This window comes from Caretta caretta, chromosome 17, assembly GCF_965140235.1.
Source record: "Caretta caretta isolate rCarCar2 chromosome 17, rCarCar1.hap1, whole genome shotgun sequence".
Classification (NCBI taxonomy): Eukaryota; Metazoa; Chordata; order Testudines; family Cheloniidae; genus Caretta; species Caretta caretta.
In genome coordinates, this window is record NC_134222.1 from 3,212,694 (window position 1) to 3,227,923 (window position 15,230).

Sequence of the window (15,230 nt, forward strand, 5' to 3'; positions counted from 1 at the left end):
TGGGCATTAGTTGTTGTTATTATTTTTCATAAGAATACAACGGCACTTTCTTCACCGCTCATGACTTGTCCAAGAGAGCCCTGAGGGTGCACAGCCCCCACTGGGGAGCACTAAGGGTATGTCTACACTACGGAATAAGGTCGAATTTATAGAAGTCGGTTTTTTAGAAATCGGTTTTATAAATTCGAGTGTGTGTGTCCCCACAGTAAATGCTCTAAGTGCATTAAGTGCATTAACTCGGCGGAGCGCTTCCACAGTACCGAGGCAAGCGTCGACTTCCGGAGCGTTGCACTGTGGGTAGCTATCCCACAGTTCCCGCAGTCTCCGCTGCCCATTGGAATTCTGGGTTGAGATCCCAATGCCTGATGGGGCTAAAACATTGTCGCGGGTGGTTCTGGGTACATATCGTCAGCCTCCCGTTCCCTCCCTCCCCCCGTGAAAGCAAGGGCAGACAATCATTTCGCGCCTTTTTTCCTGAGTTACCTGTGCAGACGCCATACCATGGCAAGCATGGAGCCCGCTCAGGTAACCGTCACCCTATGTCTCCTGGGTGCTGGCAGACGCGGTACGGCATTGCTACACAGTAGCAGCAACCCCTTGCCTTGTGGCAGCAGACGGTACAGTACGACTGGTAGCCGTCATCGTCATGTCTGAGGTGCTCCTGGTCGCCTCTGTGAGGTCGATCAGGAGCGCCTGGGCAGACATGGGCACAGGGACTAAATTTGGAGTGACTTGACCAGGTCATTCTCTTTAGTCCTGCAGTCAGTCCTATTGAACCGTCTTATGGTGAGCGGGCAGGCGATACGGACTGCTAGCAGTCGTGCTGTACCATCTTCTGCCGAGCAGTCATGAGATGTGGATGGCATGCAGTCCGTCTGCTGCCAGCCAAAGATGTAAAAGATAGATGGAGTGGGTCAAAACAAGAAATAGACCAGATTTGTTTTGTACTCATTTGCTTCCCCCCCCTCCCCTGTCTAGGGGACTCATTCTTCTAGATCACACTGCAGTCAAGGTGCAGCGAGGTAAATCTAGCCATGTATCAATCAGAGGCCAGGCTAACCTTCTTGCTCCAATAAGGACAATAACTTAGGTGCACCATTTCTTATTGGAACCCTCCGTGAAGTCCTGCCTGAAATACTCCTTGATGTAAAGCCACCCCCTTTGTTGATTTTAGCTCCCTGAAGCCAACCCTGTAAGCGCCCCTCCCAGCGTCAGAGCAATGGCAAACAATCGGGCATCTGAGAGTGCTGTCCAGAGCAGTCACAATGGAGCGCTCTGATGGGGCTAAAACATTGTCGCGGGTGGTTCTGGGTACGTGTCGTCAGGCCCCCGTTCCCTCCCTCCCTCCGTGAAAGCAAGGGCAGACAATCATTTCGCGCCTTTTTTCCTGAGTTACCTGTGCAGACGCCATACCACAGCAAGCATGGAGCCCGCTCAGGTAACCGTCACCCTATGTCTCCTGGGTGCTGGCAGACGCGGTACGGCTTTGCTGCACAGTAGCAGCAACCCCTTGCCTTCTGGCAGCAGACGGTGCAATACGACTGGTAGTCGTCCTCATCGTGTCCGAGGTGCTCCTGGCCGCGTCGGCTGGGAGCGCCTGGGCAGACATGGGCGCAGGGACTAAATTTGGAGTGACTTGACCAGGTCATTCTCTTTAGTCCTGCAGTCAGTCCTATTGAACCGTCTTATGGTGAGCAGGCAGGCGATACGGACTGCTAGCAGTCGTACTGTACCATCTTCTGCCAGGCAGGCAAGAGATGAGGATTGCTAGCAGTCGTATTGCACCATCTTCTGCCAGGCAGGCAAGAGATGGGGATGGCTAGCAGGCGTACTGTACCATCTTCTGCCAAGCAGCCATGAGATGTGGATGGCATGCAGTCCTTCTGCACCGTCTGCTGCCAGCCAAAGATGTAAAAGATAGATGGAGTGGGTCAAAACAAGAAATAGACCAGATTTGTTTTGTACTCATTTGCCTCCTCCCCTGTCTAGGGGACTCATTCCTCTAGGTCACACTGCAGTCACTCACAGAGAAGGTGCAGCGAGGTAAATCTAGCCATGTATCAATCAGAGGCCAGGCTAACCTCCTTGTTCCAATAACAACGATAACTTAGGTGCACCATTTCTTATTGGAACCCTCCGTGCAGTCCTGCCTGAAATACTCCTTGATGTACAGGCACCCCCTTTGTTGATTTTAGCTCCCTGAAGCCAACCCTGTAAGCCGTGTCGTCAGTCGCCCCTCCCTCCGTCAGAGCAACGGCAGACAATCGTTCCGCGCCTTTTTTCTGTGCGGACGCCATACCACGGCAAGCATGGAGCCCGCTCAGCTCACTTTGGCAATTAGGAGCACATTAACCACCACACGCATTATTCAGCAGTATATGCAGCACCAGAACATGGCAACGCGATACCGGGCGAGGAGGCGACGTCAGCGCGGTCCCGTGAGTGATCAGGACATGGACACAGATTTCTCTGAAAGCATGGGCCCTGACAATGCATGCATCATGGTGCTAATGGGGCAGGTTCATGCTGTGGAACGCCGATTCTGGGCTCGGGAAACAAGCACAGACTGGTGGGACCGCATAGTGTTGCAGGTCTGGGACGATTCCCAGTGGCTACGAAACTTTCGCATGCGTAAGGGCACTTTCATGGAACTTTGTGACTTGCTTTCCCCTGTCCTGAAGCGCATGAATACCAAGATGAGAGCAGCCCTCACAGTTGAGAAGCGAGTGGCGATAGCCCTGTGGAAGCTTGCAACGCCAGACAGCTACCGGTCAGTTGGGAATCAATTTGGAGTGGGCAAATCTACTGTGGGGGCTGCTGTGATGCAAGTAGCCCACGCAATCAAAGATCTGCTGATATCAAGGGTAGTGACCCTGGGAAATGTGCAGGTCATAGTGGATGGCTTTGCTGCAATGGGATTCCCTAACTGTGGTGGGGCTATAGATGGAACCCATATCCCTATCTTGGCACCGGAGCACCAAGCCGCCGAGTACATAAACCGCAAGGGGTACTTTTCGATAGTGCTGCAAGCTCTGGTGGATCACAAGGGACGTTTCACCAACATCAACGTGGGATGGCCGGGAAAGGTGCATGATGCTCGCATCTTCAGGAACTCTGGTCTGTTTCAAAAGCTGCAGGAAGGGACTTTATTCCCAGACCAGAAAATAACTGTTGGGGATGTTGAAATGCCTATATGTATCCTTGGGGACCCAGCCTACCCCTTAATGCCATGGCTCATGAAGCCGTACACAGGCAGCCTGGACAGTAGTCAGGAGCTGTTCAACTACAGGCTGAGCAAGTGCAGAATGGTGGTAGAATGTGCATTTGGACGTTTAAAGGCGCGCTGGCGCAGTTTATTGACTCGCTTAGACCTCAGCGAAACCAATATTCCCACTGTTATTACTGCTTGCTGTGTGCTCCACAATATCTGTGAGAGTAAGGGGGAGACGTTTATGGCGGGGTGGGAGGTTGAGGCAAATCGCCTGGCTGCTGGTTACGCGCAGCCAGACACCAGGGCGGTTAGAAGAGCACAGGAGGGCGCGGTACGCATCAGAGAAGCTTTGAAAAACAGTTTCATGACTGGCCAGGCTACGGTGTAAAAGTTCTGTTTGTTTCTCCTTGATGAACCCCCCCGCCCCTTGGTTCACTCTACTTCCCTGTAAGCTAACCACCCTCCCCTCCTCCCTTTAATCATTGCTTGCAGAGCCAATAAAGTCATTGCTGCTTCACAGTCATGCATTCGTTATTCATTCATCACACAAATAGGGGGATGACTACCAAGGTATCCCAGGAGGGGTGGTGGAGGAGGGAAGGAAAATGCCACACAGCACTTTAAGCACAGCACTTTAAAAGTTTACAACTTTAAAATTTATTGAATGACAGCCTTCTTTTTTTTGGGCAATCCTCTGTGGGGGAGTGGCTGGTTGGCCGGAGGCCTCCCCACCGTGTTCTTGGGCGTCTGGGTGTGGAGGCTATGGAACTTGGGGAGGAGGGCGGTTGGTTACAGAGGGGCTGCAGTGGCAGTCTGTGCTCCAGCTGCCTTTGCTGCAGCTCAACCATACACTGGAGCATACTGGTTTGGTCCTGCAGCAGCCTCAGCATTGAATCCTGCCTCCTCTCATCACGCTGCCGCCACCTTTGAGCTTCAGCCCTCTCTTCAGCCCGCCACTTACTCTCTTCAGCCCGCCACTTACTCTCTTCAGCCCTCCACCTCTCCTCCCGGTCATTTTGTGCTTTCCTGCACTCTGACATTATTTGCCTCCACGCATTCGTCTGTGCTCTGTCAGTGTGGGAGGACAGCATGAGCTCGGAGAACATTTCATCGCGAGTGCGTTTTTTTTTCTTTCTAAGCTTCACTAGCCTCTGGGAAGGAGAAGATCCTGTGATCATTGAAACACATGCAGCTGGTGGAGAAAAAAAAAGGGACAGCGGTATTTAAAAAGACACATTTTATAAAACAGTGGCTACACTCTTTCAGGGTAAACCTTGAAAGTTAACATTACATACATAGCACATGTGCTTTCGTTACAAGGTCGCATTTTGCCTCCTCCCACCGCGTGAACGGATTTTGGTTGAATGCCAGCAAACATACACTGCAATGCTTTGTTCTACAGTGATTCCCCAGTACGTGTTGCTGGCCTGGAGTGGTAAAGTGTCCTACCATGAAGGACGAAATAAGGCTGCCCTCCCCAGAAACCTTTTGCAAAGGCAGAACCGCAAATGCCAGGGCAAAGTAATCCTTTCACATGCTTGCTTTTAAACCATGTATAGCATTTTAAAAGGTACACTCACCAGAGGTCCCTTCTCCGCCTGCTGAGTCCAGGAGGCAGCCTTGGGTGGGTTCGGGGGGTACTGGCTCCAGGTCTAGGGTGAGAAACAGTTCCTGGCTGTCGGGAAAACCGGTTTCTCCGCTTGCTTGCTGTGAGCTATCTACAACCTCCTCCTCATCATCTTCTTCGTCCCCAAAACCTACTTCTGTATTGCCTCCATCTCCATTGAAGGAGTCAAACAACACGGCTGGGGTAGTGGTGGCTGAACCCCCTAAAATGGCATGCAGCTCATCATAGAAGCGGCATGTTTGGGGCTCTGACCCAGAGCGGCCGTTCGCCTCTCTGGTTTTCTGGTAGGCTTGCCTCAGCTCCTTCAGTTTCACGCGGCACTGCTTCGGGTCCCTGTTATGGCCTCTGTCCTTCATGCCCTGGGAGATTTTCAGAAAGGTTTTGGCATTTCGAAAACTGGAACGGAGTTCTGATAGCACGGATTCCTCTCCCCAAACAGCGATCAGATCCCGTACCTCCCGTTCAGTCCATGCTGGAGCTCTTTTGCGATTCTGGGACTCCATCATGGTCACCTCTGCTGATGAGCTCTGCATGGTCACCTGCAGCTTGCCACGCTGGCCAAACAGGAAATGAGATTCAAAAGTTCGCGGTTCTTTTCCTGTCTACCTGGCCAGTGCATCTGAGTTGAGAGCGCTGTCCAGAGCGGTCAGAATGGAGCACTCTGGGATAGCTCCCGGAGGCCAATACCATCGAATTGTGTCCACAGTACCCCAAATTCGAGCCGGCAACGTCGATTTAAGCGCTAATCCACTTGTCAGGGGTGGAGTAAGGAAATCGATTTTAAGAGCCCTTTAAGTCGAAATAAAGGGCTTCATTGTGTGGACGGGTGCAGGTTTAAATAGATTTAACGCTGCTAAATTCGATCTAAAGTCCTAGTGTAGACCAGGGCTAAGTCATAGCTGGACATTCATTTCACTTGTAAATGTCTTGCCCTTTTGAATGGAAGGGAAAACCACAGTAAAGCTACCAGTTTCAGAGTAACAGCTGTGTTAGTCTGTATTCGCAAAAAGAAAAGGAGTACTTGTGGCACCTTAGAGACTAACCAATTTATTTGAGCATAAGCTTTCGTGAGCTACAGCTCACTTCATCGGATGCATCCGATGAAAGCTTATGCTCAAATAAATTGGTTAGTCTCTAAGGTGCCACAAGTACTCCTTTTCTTTTTAGTAAAGCTACCCTTACTCCAGCGAGGGGTTTTAAACGGCTTTTTCTACCCCTCACTTATGTCACACTCACATTACTGAAGCATGTCACCACCTTCAGCTTTTCTGACCCATATTTTTGTCAGTGATATATCCATTGCTGCTGAGAGAACCTTGTATCAATTAGCACAGTTTAAAACAGGAAGAATGCTTCATTTCATTGTCTAAGCCTTTGTTTTCTTTATAATTATGATGCTGGTTTTGGTACAATATATATATATATATATTGTGGTTTCTCATGCTGTAATTTCCATAGCGATCAAAGATTTAGGAACCAGCCATGTTAGTCCTCAGTCAGATTCTTGAGTACACAGGCCACTGCCTGCACTTTTCTTTTGGGCAGAAGTAAGTGCAGATCAGTTTCTACTCCCTAAGCTTTAGGGCACAGGCAGTGACATTGGCACATCCCAGTCGTCGTCGTCCCCCCCCCCCAAATCATCCCAATTGCATAATTTTGCAACTGGAATTCCTGTGGCTTCAGAAAATTCCAGCAGATGTTCCTTAGCCCTTCTATGAGCCTCTCCGTAGTCTCTTTTCTCTATCTGCTACTGGAAGGTGTAAGTGATTGTGATTGATGGTGCAGCCAGAGAGTGGAATGCTGCCAACAGTGCACCATCTGGAAACTGATCTAATACCAATTTACACCAAGTAGAAACCAGTTTCAGGGTATAGTCTTCTGGCTGTCCTCTCTGCAGCAGACGCTGAAAGCACATAAACTGCTGACTCTGGGGTAAGTTACTCTTCTGCTGAAACTGTAAAGGAAAATATATTAAAGGGCTTTGAAAACACCTTGGTTCAAAGTAGTGCTTGCAACATGTTGTTATTGCAATTAGAGCTGTCAAGGAATTAAAAATATTAATTACACGATTAAAAATATTGTACTGGTAAACAATAATAATACCATTTATTTAACTATTTTTTGATGTTTTCTACATTTTGAATATATTGATTTCAATTACAACATAGAATACAAAGTGTACAGTGCTCACTTTCTATTTATTTTTGAATACAAATATTTGCACTGTAAAAAACAAAAGAAATCGAGTATTTCAACTCACCTAATACAAGTACTGTAGTGCAATCTCTTTATCATGAAAGTTGAACTTACAAATGTCAAATTGCATACAAAAAAATAACTGCATTCAAAAATAAAACAATATAAAACTTTAGACCCTACAAGTCCACTCAGTCCTACTTCAGCCAATCACTCAGACAAACAAGTTTGGTTGCGTTTGCAGGAGACCCCACTTCTTGTTTACACTGTCACCTGAAAGTGAGAATAGGTGTTCGCATGGCACTGTTGTAATTGGCGTCACAAGATATTTATGTGCCAGATGTGCTAAAGATTCATATTTCCCTTCATGCTTCAACCACCATTCCAGAGGATATGCATCCATGCTGATGACGGGGACTGCTCAATAACAATCCAGAGCAGAGCGGACTGACGCATGTTCGTTTTCATCATCTGAGTCAGATGCCACCAGCAGAAGGTTGATTTTTTTTTATTTTTTATTTTTTTTGGTGGTTCTGGTTCTGTAGTTTCTGCATCGGAGTGTTGCTGTTTTAAGACTTCTGAAAGCTGCTCCACACTTTGTCCCTCTCAGATTTTGGACAGCACTTCAGATTCTTAAACCTTGGGTCGAATGCTGTAGCTATTTTTAGAAATCTCACATTGGTATCTTCTTTGCATTTTGTCAAATCTGCAGTGGCAGTGTTTGTAAATCAAACGTGCTGGGTCATCATCTGAGACTGCTATAACATGAAATATATGGTGGAATGCAGGTAAAACAGAGCAGAGCACATACAATTCTGTCCCAAGAAGTTCAGTCACAAATTTAATTAATGCACTTTTTTTTTTTTTTTAACGAACATCATCAGCATGGAAGCATGTCCTCCGCAATGGTGGCTGAAGCATGAAGATGGATACGAATGTTTAGCATATCTGGCATGTAATTACCTTCCAATGCCAGGTACAAAAGTGCCATAGGAACGCCTATTCTCACTTTCAGGTGACATTGTGAATAAGAAGCAGGCGGCAGTATGTCCCGTAAATGTAAACAAACTTGTTTGTTTTAGCGATTGGCTGAAAAAGAAGTAGGACTGAGTAGGCTCTAAAGTTTTACATCGTTTGTTTTGTTTTTGAGTGCAGTTATGTAACAAAAATAATTCTACATTTGTAAGTTACACTTTCAAGATAGAGATTGCACTACAGTATTTGTATGAGGTGAATTGAAAAATACTATTTCTTTGTCATTTTTATAGTGCAAATATTTGTAATAAAAAATAATATAAAGTGAGCACTGTGCACTTTGCATTCTGTGTTTTAATAGAAATCAGTATTTGAAAATGTAGAAAAAATTCCAAAAATATTTAATAAATTTCAATTGTTCTATAGTTCAACAGTATGATTAATTTTTGTAATCGCAGTTAACTCAAAAAAATTAATTGTGTTTAATTGAGAGCCCTAGTTGCAATGTTATTGCTATTAACATTTCAAACAGCTTTTGGGAGTCAGAGCTGGTCTAGTAACTGAAGAGTTTTCATATGCTATGTTGTTTAATATGTGCAGTAAGGAATTATTTCTGCCCCCCAACAGTACACAAGTCTGACATTGCATTGGGAAGTCCTGGTGAATTAACTGAGAGTGACAGCTGAATCACCTAAACTAAAAGATGGAGTTGCATCCTTATGTGTATTTGTGAAAAGGTGGTATTCCCACCCTGCTTGAAAATGATCAACACTTCACTTGCTGTGTAGGTTCAAAACGTTCCCCCTTCCTGACATCTGGCTCTCTTAACAAGGTAATGCAACAAACTCCACCCAAGCCTTCTCCTTTGGTGTGACTGTTCTTATGAAAGATCAGCTCAGCCCCAGGCCCTAGGTATCTCTCTCCAGAGGGGATATTCCCCAGCTCCTTTTGATGGATTAATGAGCTGCACCTGCCACAATGAGTCAGTAGGAGGACAGGGAGCTGTGTTCCTTAGGTGCCACCAATAGTAGCTAAGCAAGCGCAGAGTCACATGAGCCGGGGTGCAATGCAGAGGTGGGCAAACCAGTCTGGGTAAAACGTGTGCAAACGTAATCTTCAGAGATTTTTTTTTTTTAAGTGCTTCTTTACTGGTGGGGTTTTTCCTTCTCCGTATAGTCCCTTACTCATTTGGAATCTTAAATGATTCTCTGTTCTTGTAAGTAGATGCATTTGTTACCCGTTAACATTCTGCTTGGGAATCAGAGAGGGGTCCTGAAAACTGCTGGAGTCGCTTACAGACCCTTATACTTTTGAAAACAAATTCATTCTCTTAGTTGACATGTCCTGGTTTTTCTCTGTTCTTTGATGCTTCAATATTGTTCTTTACTTTTCTGAAATCTCAACAATGCAGAACAAAGGAAACTGGCTGGTTATCTGCCTCCCATAGTCTTCCCTGTCACTCCTATGTGAGATTTCTAACAATCCTGCCCTCTTCTAGCAGAGAGTGTTCTCTCCAGCAGTTGTAAGTGGAAGCTACTGGCTGTGCCATAGGCTGAGCTCACAGGATATCTGAGTGGGAACCTGGACCTGTGTAATGTTCCCCTAATAAACACAGGAAATTCTTGAGTTCTTCAAGTCTGCACACACAGGCGTCTTGCACTGGCTGCACCCTTACAGGCAACTGCCCTTGGAGTTCACTCTTTACATCCACTCTTTTGATTAGCATCATCTTGTTAACCAAGCAGCAGGGTGTTTTCAGCAAAATGGAAGTTGATTGTTGCCCCATGATTCATTCTGCACATAGGCTGCTAGTGCCTTGAACTTCCTTCCTGTCATCAGCAATGAAACTGAGAAAAGAAAAATAAAGAGGAGTTGGTATCGGAGCTGCACAGCGAGAAAAAGGGCAGGGTGAACATAGCCCCAAAGCCACAGCCCGACTCCAACTAATACCCACTCTTCCTGGTGACTTTCCCTTGTAATTAACTCTAGGTTTTATATCTGCAGACAGTAATGTTCCATGCTTCACAACTGAATTAGAGACTCCCTTGAAAACCACATTGATGTTGACATCACAGCCTCGTTTATGGAATGTCTCTTTGTAACTAGGGCTTTTGCAAATACAAGTTCAGTTTGTAAGAGCCCTATCTTTGGGTTCAAGTTGTGCTTTCGCCCTCTTCTGTTCCTTGTATAAGCCTCTTTTCCACATCCCTATTTATGAACACCTGCCTCCCAAATGAGCCTCACAACTCAAATTCAGCCTTTGATCCTTTCCATCACACTGTGCCTTAAGCAAGATTGTGGTTGAAAAAGAGCATGCCTCAGCATACGTTTAGTTTCCTGGGGTGCTGTGTTATTATGATGCACTGACTGGCAGGGTTTGTTCATCATAATGCTGTTCATAACACACTGATGCAATTCTGCTCCTGCTGTGTAAGTGATCAGATTGTGCCCAATGGCATGTGTGTTCTAGGAGATTACGGTTATAAAGTGGGTGGGAGACAATAGATGCGTGTGTGCGCATGCACAATTTGCCAGCTCTGTCTCTTTCTGCACTTGCACATTTGGTTGACAGATCTATTTCAGATGTGAATCTTGCCGATTCTTTGTTTTAATTTTAAATTACTTTCATATCCTCACTTCACGCCCCTGCTACTGGGTGAAAGGAAGGACGGTTAATGTTCTGGCCTGGGGCTCAGGATGTCTGTCTTTTTACCCTAATCCTGTCACAAACTTCCAGCGTGACTTTGTGCAAGTCATTTAATCTATCTGTGCCTTGGCTCCTCAGTTGTCAAATGGAGATATTTTCCTCCCTTGTGAGGATAAATTCTTTAGTGTAGGTGAGGTGCTTAGATAATTATAGTGATGAATGCCATAGAAAAGGCTACTAATAAATAAATACTGTAGATTTGCTGGGTTTGGGGGGATTGTATGGAACAGTTACTCTGTTATATCCAATGTACCAAAACTCTAGTGAGCAAGTGTTGTGGCTTTTTCCTACCCATGCTGAGCATTTTCAACATTGGGTTTTGGTCATGTGATATCTGTCACAGCTAAAAATATCTTTGAGGACAAATATAGCAGTTCTTTGTGTGTGTGTGAGAGAGAGAGAGAGAGAGTCTGGGGCTGGTTTCCCACTGAACTCACCAGCAATGACAGAGACAATAATGTACTTCAGTCGAAAAAATGTATGTGTGTATTTTCAAACAGGGAACTTTTCAGGTGGTACACGTTGGCCTGGTGTCTCTGGCACTTACTATTGGTTTTTGATTCTGCCATTTTGCAGTTTGCCTTTCCTGGTTCTGAAAGCCGCCCGAAGTCAGCATGGAGTGGAGATTTGAGTGCTATCAGGCTGTCCCTACGTATTACAAACCTGAGTGGTTGTCCATACATTTATCACCAAAAATAATATGATTTGCCTCCCAAGAGAAGAAGCAGAGTTCATTTATATGAAACTATCTGCTAGTAATTTGTTAATATGAATGCCAGATGGTACTGCCTTCTGATTATAGCTTGCAACTGGGAGAGGTCTCAGAAGCCTCATAGCACATAAAAAAGTAAGGATGGAAAAGTTCTATTGTCTGTGGTCACCTAGTCTGTCCCCAGATAGTGCGGGGATTGACAAACCAGACTGAATACGGTAAATAAACAATGACGTATCTTCCTTGGTCTGCAGCTTTGAGACCTGGACATAGCCGCCCCTGCCTCCAAGATCCAAGGCCCACAGCTTGAGACCAACAATGACCTGGAAATAGCCTTTGGATGAAGAGTTTACACGTGGCATTTCATTGGCTTCCTTCGGGACTGTGTCAGGGCATCTTGGCCCCTAGAATGAGGGTTTCGGGAGGGACTCAGTGAGGGCAGAGCTATGTATAGGCCACCACTACATTTAGGATCTGATTGTAAACAGCTGGCTAAAATAAATCGTCGCTAACTTTCTTTTCTAAGGAGACTGCTGTTGTATCACTGTCACTTATATTCTGGGTTCACATCACAATGGGAAAAAACCCAAACCTAATTCTAGAGATGGACCCAAACTAATACCCTGGTCTGAATGGCCTAGGATGCAGATCCAGAGAAGAATTTTGCAAATAGCCCTGCCTCTATAATAGGCCAAACCAACACCCTAGCTCTGAATATGCCCCAAACTTGGAAGTGTTTGAAATTCACATTTGGTTCTAATTTCTGCCTGATTCCTGTCTGTAAAGATCCCTTGCCCCTTCTCTCTGCACACTAAAGCTCACTCACTCCAGAGGGCTGAAAGCTGAGGGGGAGTCCCACAGGCATTTCTCAGCCCCTTACCCCTTATTCACTTTCTTCTAGCCTAGGAGCTGATGGGTGTTTGTGCTTGGTGAGCCACAGACAGGTCACTGAGATCTGATGGGGCGAGGCACTCTTTCCATTCCCCTGTGCTATGAGCACAGGGCTCTCAGGTCTTGACAATATGGGGAGCTCTGGGGCTGGATTCCTATTTCTCCTTCCCCTACCCCGACCCCGCATGTTAGATCATGACTGAATCTCTGTTTTATTGTAAAAACCCCACTCTGCACCTTTTCAATGCAGTGGTAGAGGTGAGGGAAATGCCCCTTGAGTGGGGCTACTGGGGAGGAGATGCTCAGTATGGAATATAAGGGCTTGTGGGTGCAGCTTCTGTAATTTTCCTCCAAAGACCACCCCCGCCCCCGCAAATATCTCCTTTTCGTGCCCGCCTCGTTATCTTTTCTGCAATATAAATGCTGCATTTCAGTTGATCAGATTATATAGACTTGACTGGGGTTTGTCATACCATCTACCAATGTACACTTCTACTCGGAGGGCTGAAGGAATAAGGAACCTTCCCTGCTTTCTGAAGGGGACTGCTGCCCTGCATAGCTCTGAATTCAGGTACAAATGGCTTGCCTGCAGGAATTCCTCCTGGTATGATGGAAGTATAATATTTCTCTTTCCCTTGAGAGAGAGAGAGAGTGTGTGTGTGCGCACATACATGCGTGTGTGCTAAATGCCAAAGCGCTGGTAAAGCCAGCTTGTTCCGTATGTGAATCATTTCTCAAGCAGCTCTCTGTGTCTCGTTGCAATGTGGTTTTCCTCTCAGGGAAGCACTAAAGCCCTGAATTCTCAGTCTGGCTTGCACATGTTGTCAGAGGCTAGCAGGAGACAGTTTTCCTTTTAATACAAGGAGGAGAAAAAGCCTTCACTGTAAGTATTTAATCCTCTTTTTATTTGTAAGGTGGGAACTGGATTCTTCTCTAGTGGGCTTTAGTGGACAGAAGTGCATTCTTGCAGCAAAGCAGACTGCCTTGCTTAACAACACCTGGATGTAATGTCTGACTCTAAATAAAACTAGATTGGATGAAGCACTAGAAGATGCACTGTAAGGAACACTGCTGCATTGGCGGGGAGCTGGGTTGGATGGTCTGTTAGATGTTAACGATAGAAAATGATCCTATGAGAACTGGCTACTGTGTATTTTTCTGTTTAGCTGCGTGGAGCTGAGCTAGTGACTGATGGGCTGAAGCTGTCATTCTGCCTGCCTCGGCTCTCTTCCTGTTGGTGTTCAGTGATGTGTTCTAACAGCAGGGTTAAACAGGAGCACAAATAGGTTTCCCCAACCCTGCTGCTGAGATTGTCCAGTCAAGAAGGGGCCAGGCTGCTGTGCAAGCTGCTTCAGAAAAAAATTGGCAGTTACCTCGTCTGCAAGGGGAATGAGTACAAATGTTGGGGAGCGTGGCCAGATCTGTGCTCTCACTCCACCAAAGAAGGGGGTTGCTGAGACTCTCAGAAGGAAGCTCCAGTTTCAACAGTTTAGTAATTGGCCATCAAATGTGCTTTGAGCTGAATCTTGATGGTAATAGCAATCATAATAATACGCAGCACTTGTATTACAGCTTTGCAGAGCTGTACAAATGCTAATTAAGCTCAGTGTTTGTAATGAAGCATTACAGGCGGAACTGGACAGGAAATGGGGACTCTTCCCCCGCTTTCCCTCATCAGCACAATCTAATTCTCTCTCTAGATGTCACCCCTTAACATGGTTTGTGTGCCTCTACTCCCTACAAACTGGAAATTATTCTGTTGTCAATCAGGGTCTCAGTTGAGAAGGGGATATTTGATTGTTCTTCAGTGGTGTGATTCTGCTGATTACTTAGCCCTGGTCTACACTGAGGGGGATCAATCTAAGTTACACAACTTCAGCTACGTGAATAACATAGCTGAAGTCAACGTACTTAGATCGACTTACCGCGGTGTCTCCACCACGGTGAGTCCACTGCTGCTGCTCCCCCGTCGACTCCGCCCGCACCTCTTGCAGCGGCGGAGTACAGGAGTCGACGGGAGAGGGCTTGGGGGGTGGGGGTGGGGTCGATTTATTGCGTCTAGGCCAGATGGAATAAAATCGATCCCCGCTGGATCGATTGCTGCCAATGATTGAGAGAGACCCTGTCCTGGATCAGCTCCTGTTGCAACACCTGAACCAATGTTCCCTCTAATTGTTGACAGGCCATGTGCCCCAAAAATTTCTTCTGTGCAAATTGTTGTTTGCATGCAGTGTTTTGCCGTGTGCATGGGGTTTAGGATCTGTGTGCGCGTGCACACACGCACAGCTTAGAGGGAACAGTGACCTGGACCCCACTGTGTGATTCCATGGGTTTCACAGCTCCCTGGTGGTTGGCAGGCCATAGCTTGCAAACCCCTGACTCTGATGTTTGAATCCATTCGGCTTTGTTCATCTCTATCCACATGCAGAATGAATAATTTGAAAATGCAGAAGTCTACTGGTTTCTCTTGCAGTTTTAGAGTTCACAATGGCTTCCTCTCTCCAGTGAAACCTTTCTGCTAGGATTTCACAACACTGACAACTAACAATTAAAAGTTCAAAAGGTCCCAGTTAATTAACAGGCTACTGTGCACATTTGCAGAGCACAACCTCTCTGCCAGGCAACTTTCAGAAATTAATGATTGCTATGCATCACCGTGAGGTGTGTGCGTAGAATAGAGATTGTGATCACCTATGCATTGTGCGTGGGAGAAGTGGACTTGCTTTTTTATTTTTGTTTGGCTTTTCCATGGGGCTCCTCACCAAGGTACATGAGGATTTATCCTATATCCCAGTTCATCTTCCCAAAACGCCATCTTCAGATGACCAGTATTATTCCCATTTTATAGATGGGGAATAAAGGCACAGAAAGATCCTGTGACTTTCCCGAGGTAATACAGGAAGTCTGTGGC

General features: G+C 46.2%; 1 protein-coding gene across 9 annotated transcripts in view; it reads left to right on the plus strand.

The window, feature by feature from the left end:
- Positions 1-15,230, plus strand: part of SPECC1 (sperm antigen with calponin homology and coiled-coil domains 1) — a 177,473-nt gene that overhangs the window by 11,700 nt on the left and 150,543 nt on the right. For 3 of the 9 annotated variants that reach the window (XR_012665383.1, XM_075120950.1, XM_075120951.1), the window contains exon 1: positions 13,060-13,202. The exons of 1 other annotated variant lie outside the window; for it this stretch is intronic. The gene's annotated coding sequence lies outside the window, so the exon portion shown is untranslated. Of the gene's footprint in view, positions 1-12,795; positions 12,891-13,058; positions 13,203-15,230 lie in introns of those variants that run through there. 5 more of the 9 variants (XM_075120953.1, XM_075120952.1, XM_048823632.2 and 2 more) reach the window with 4 other exon arrangements.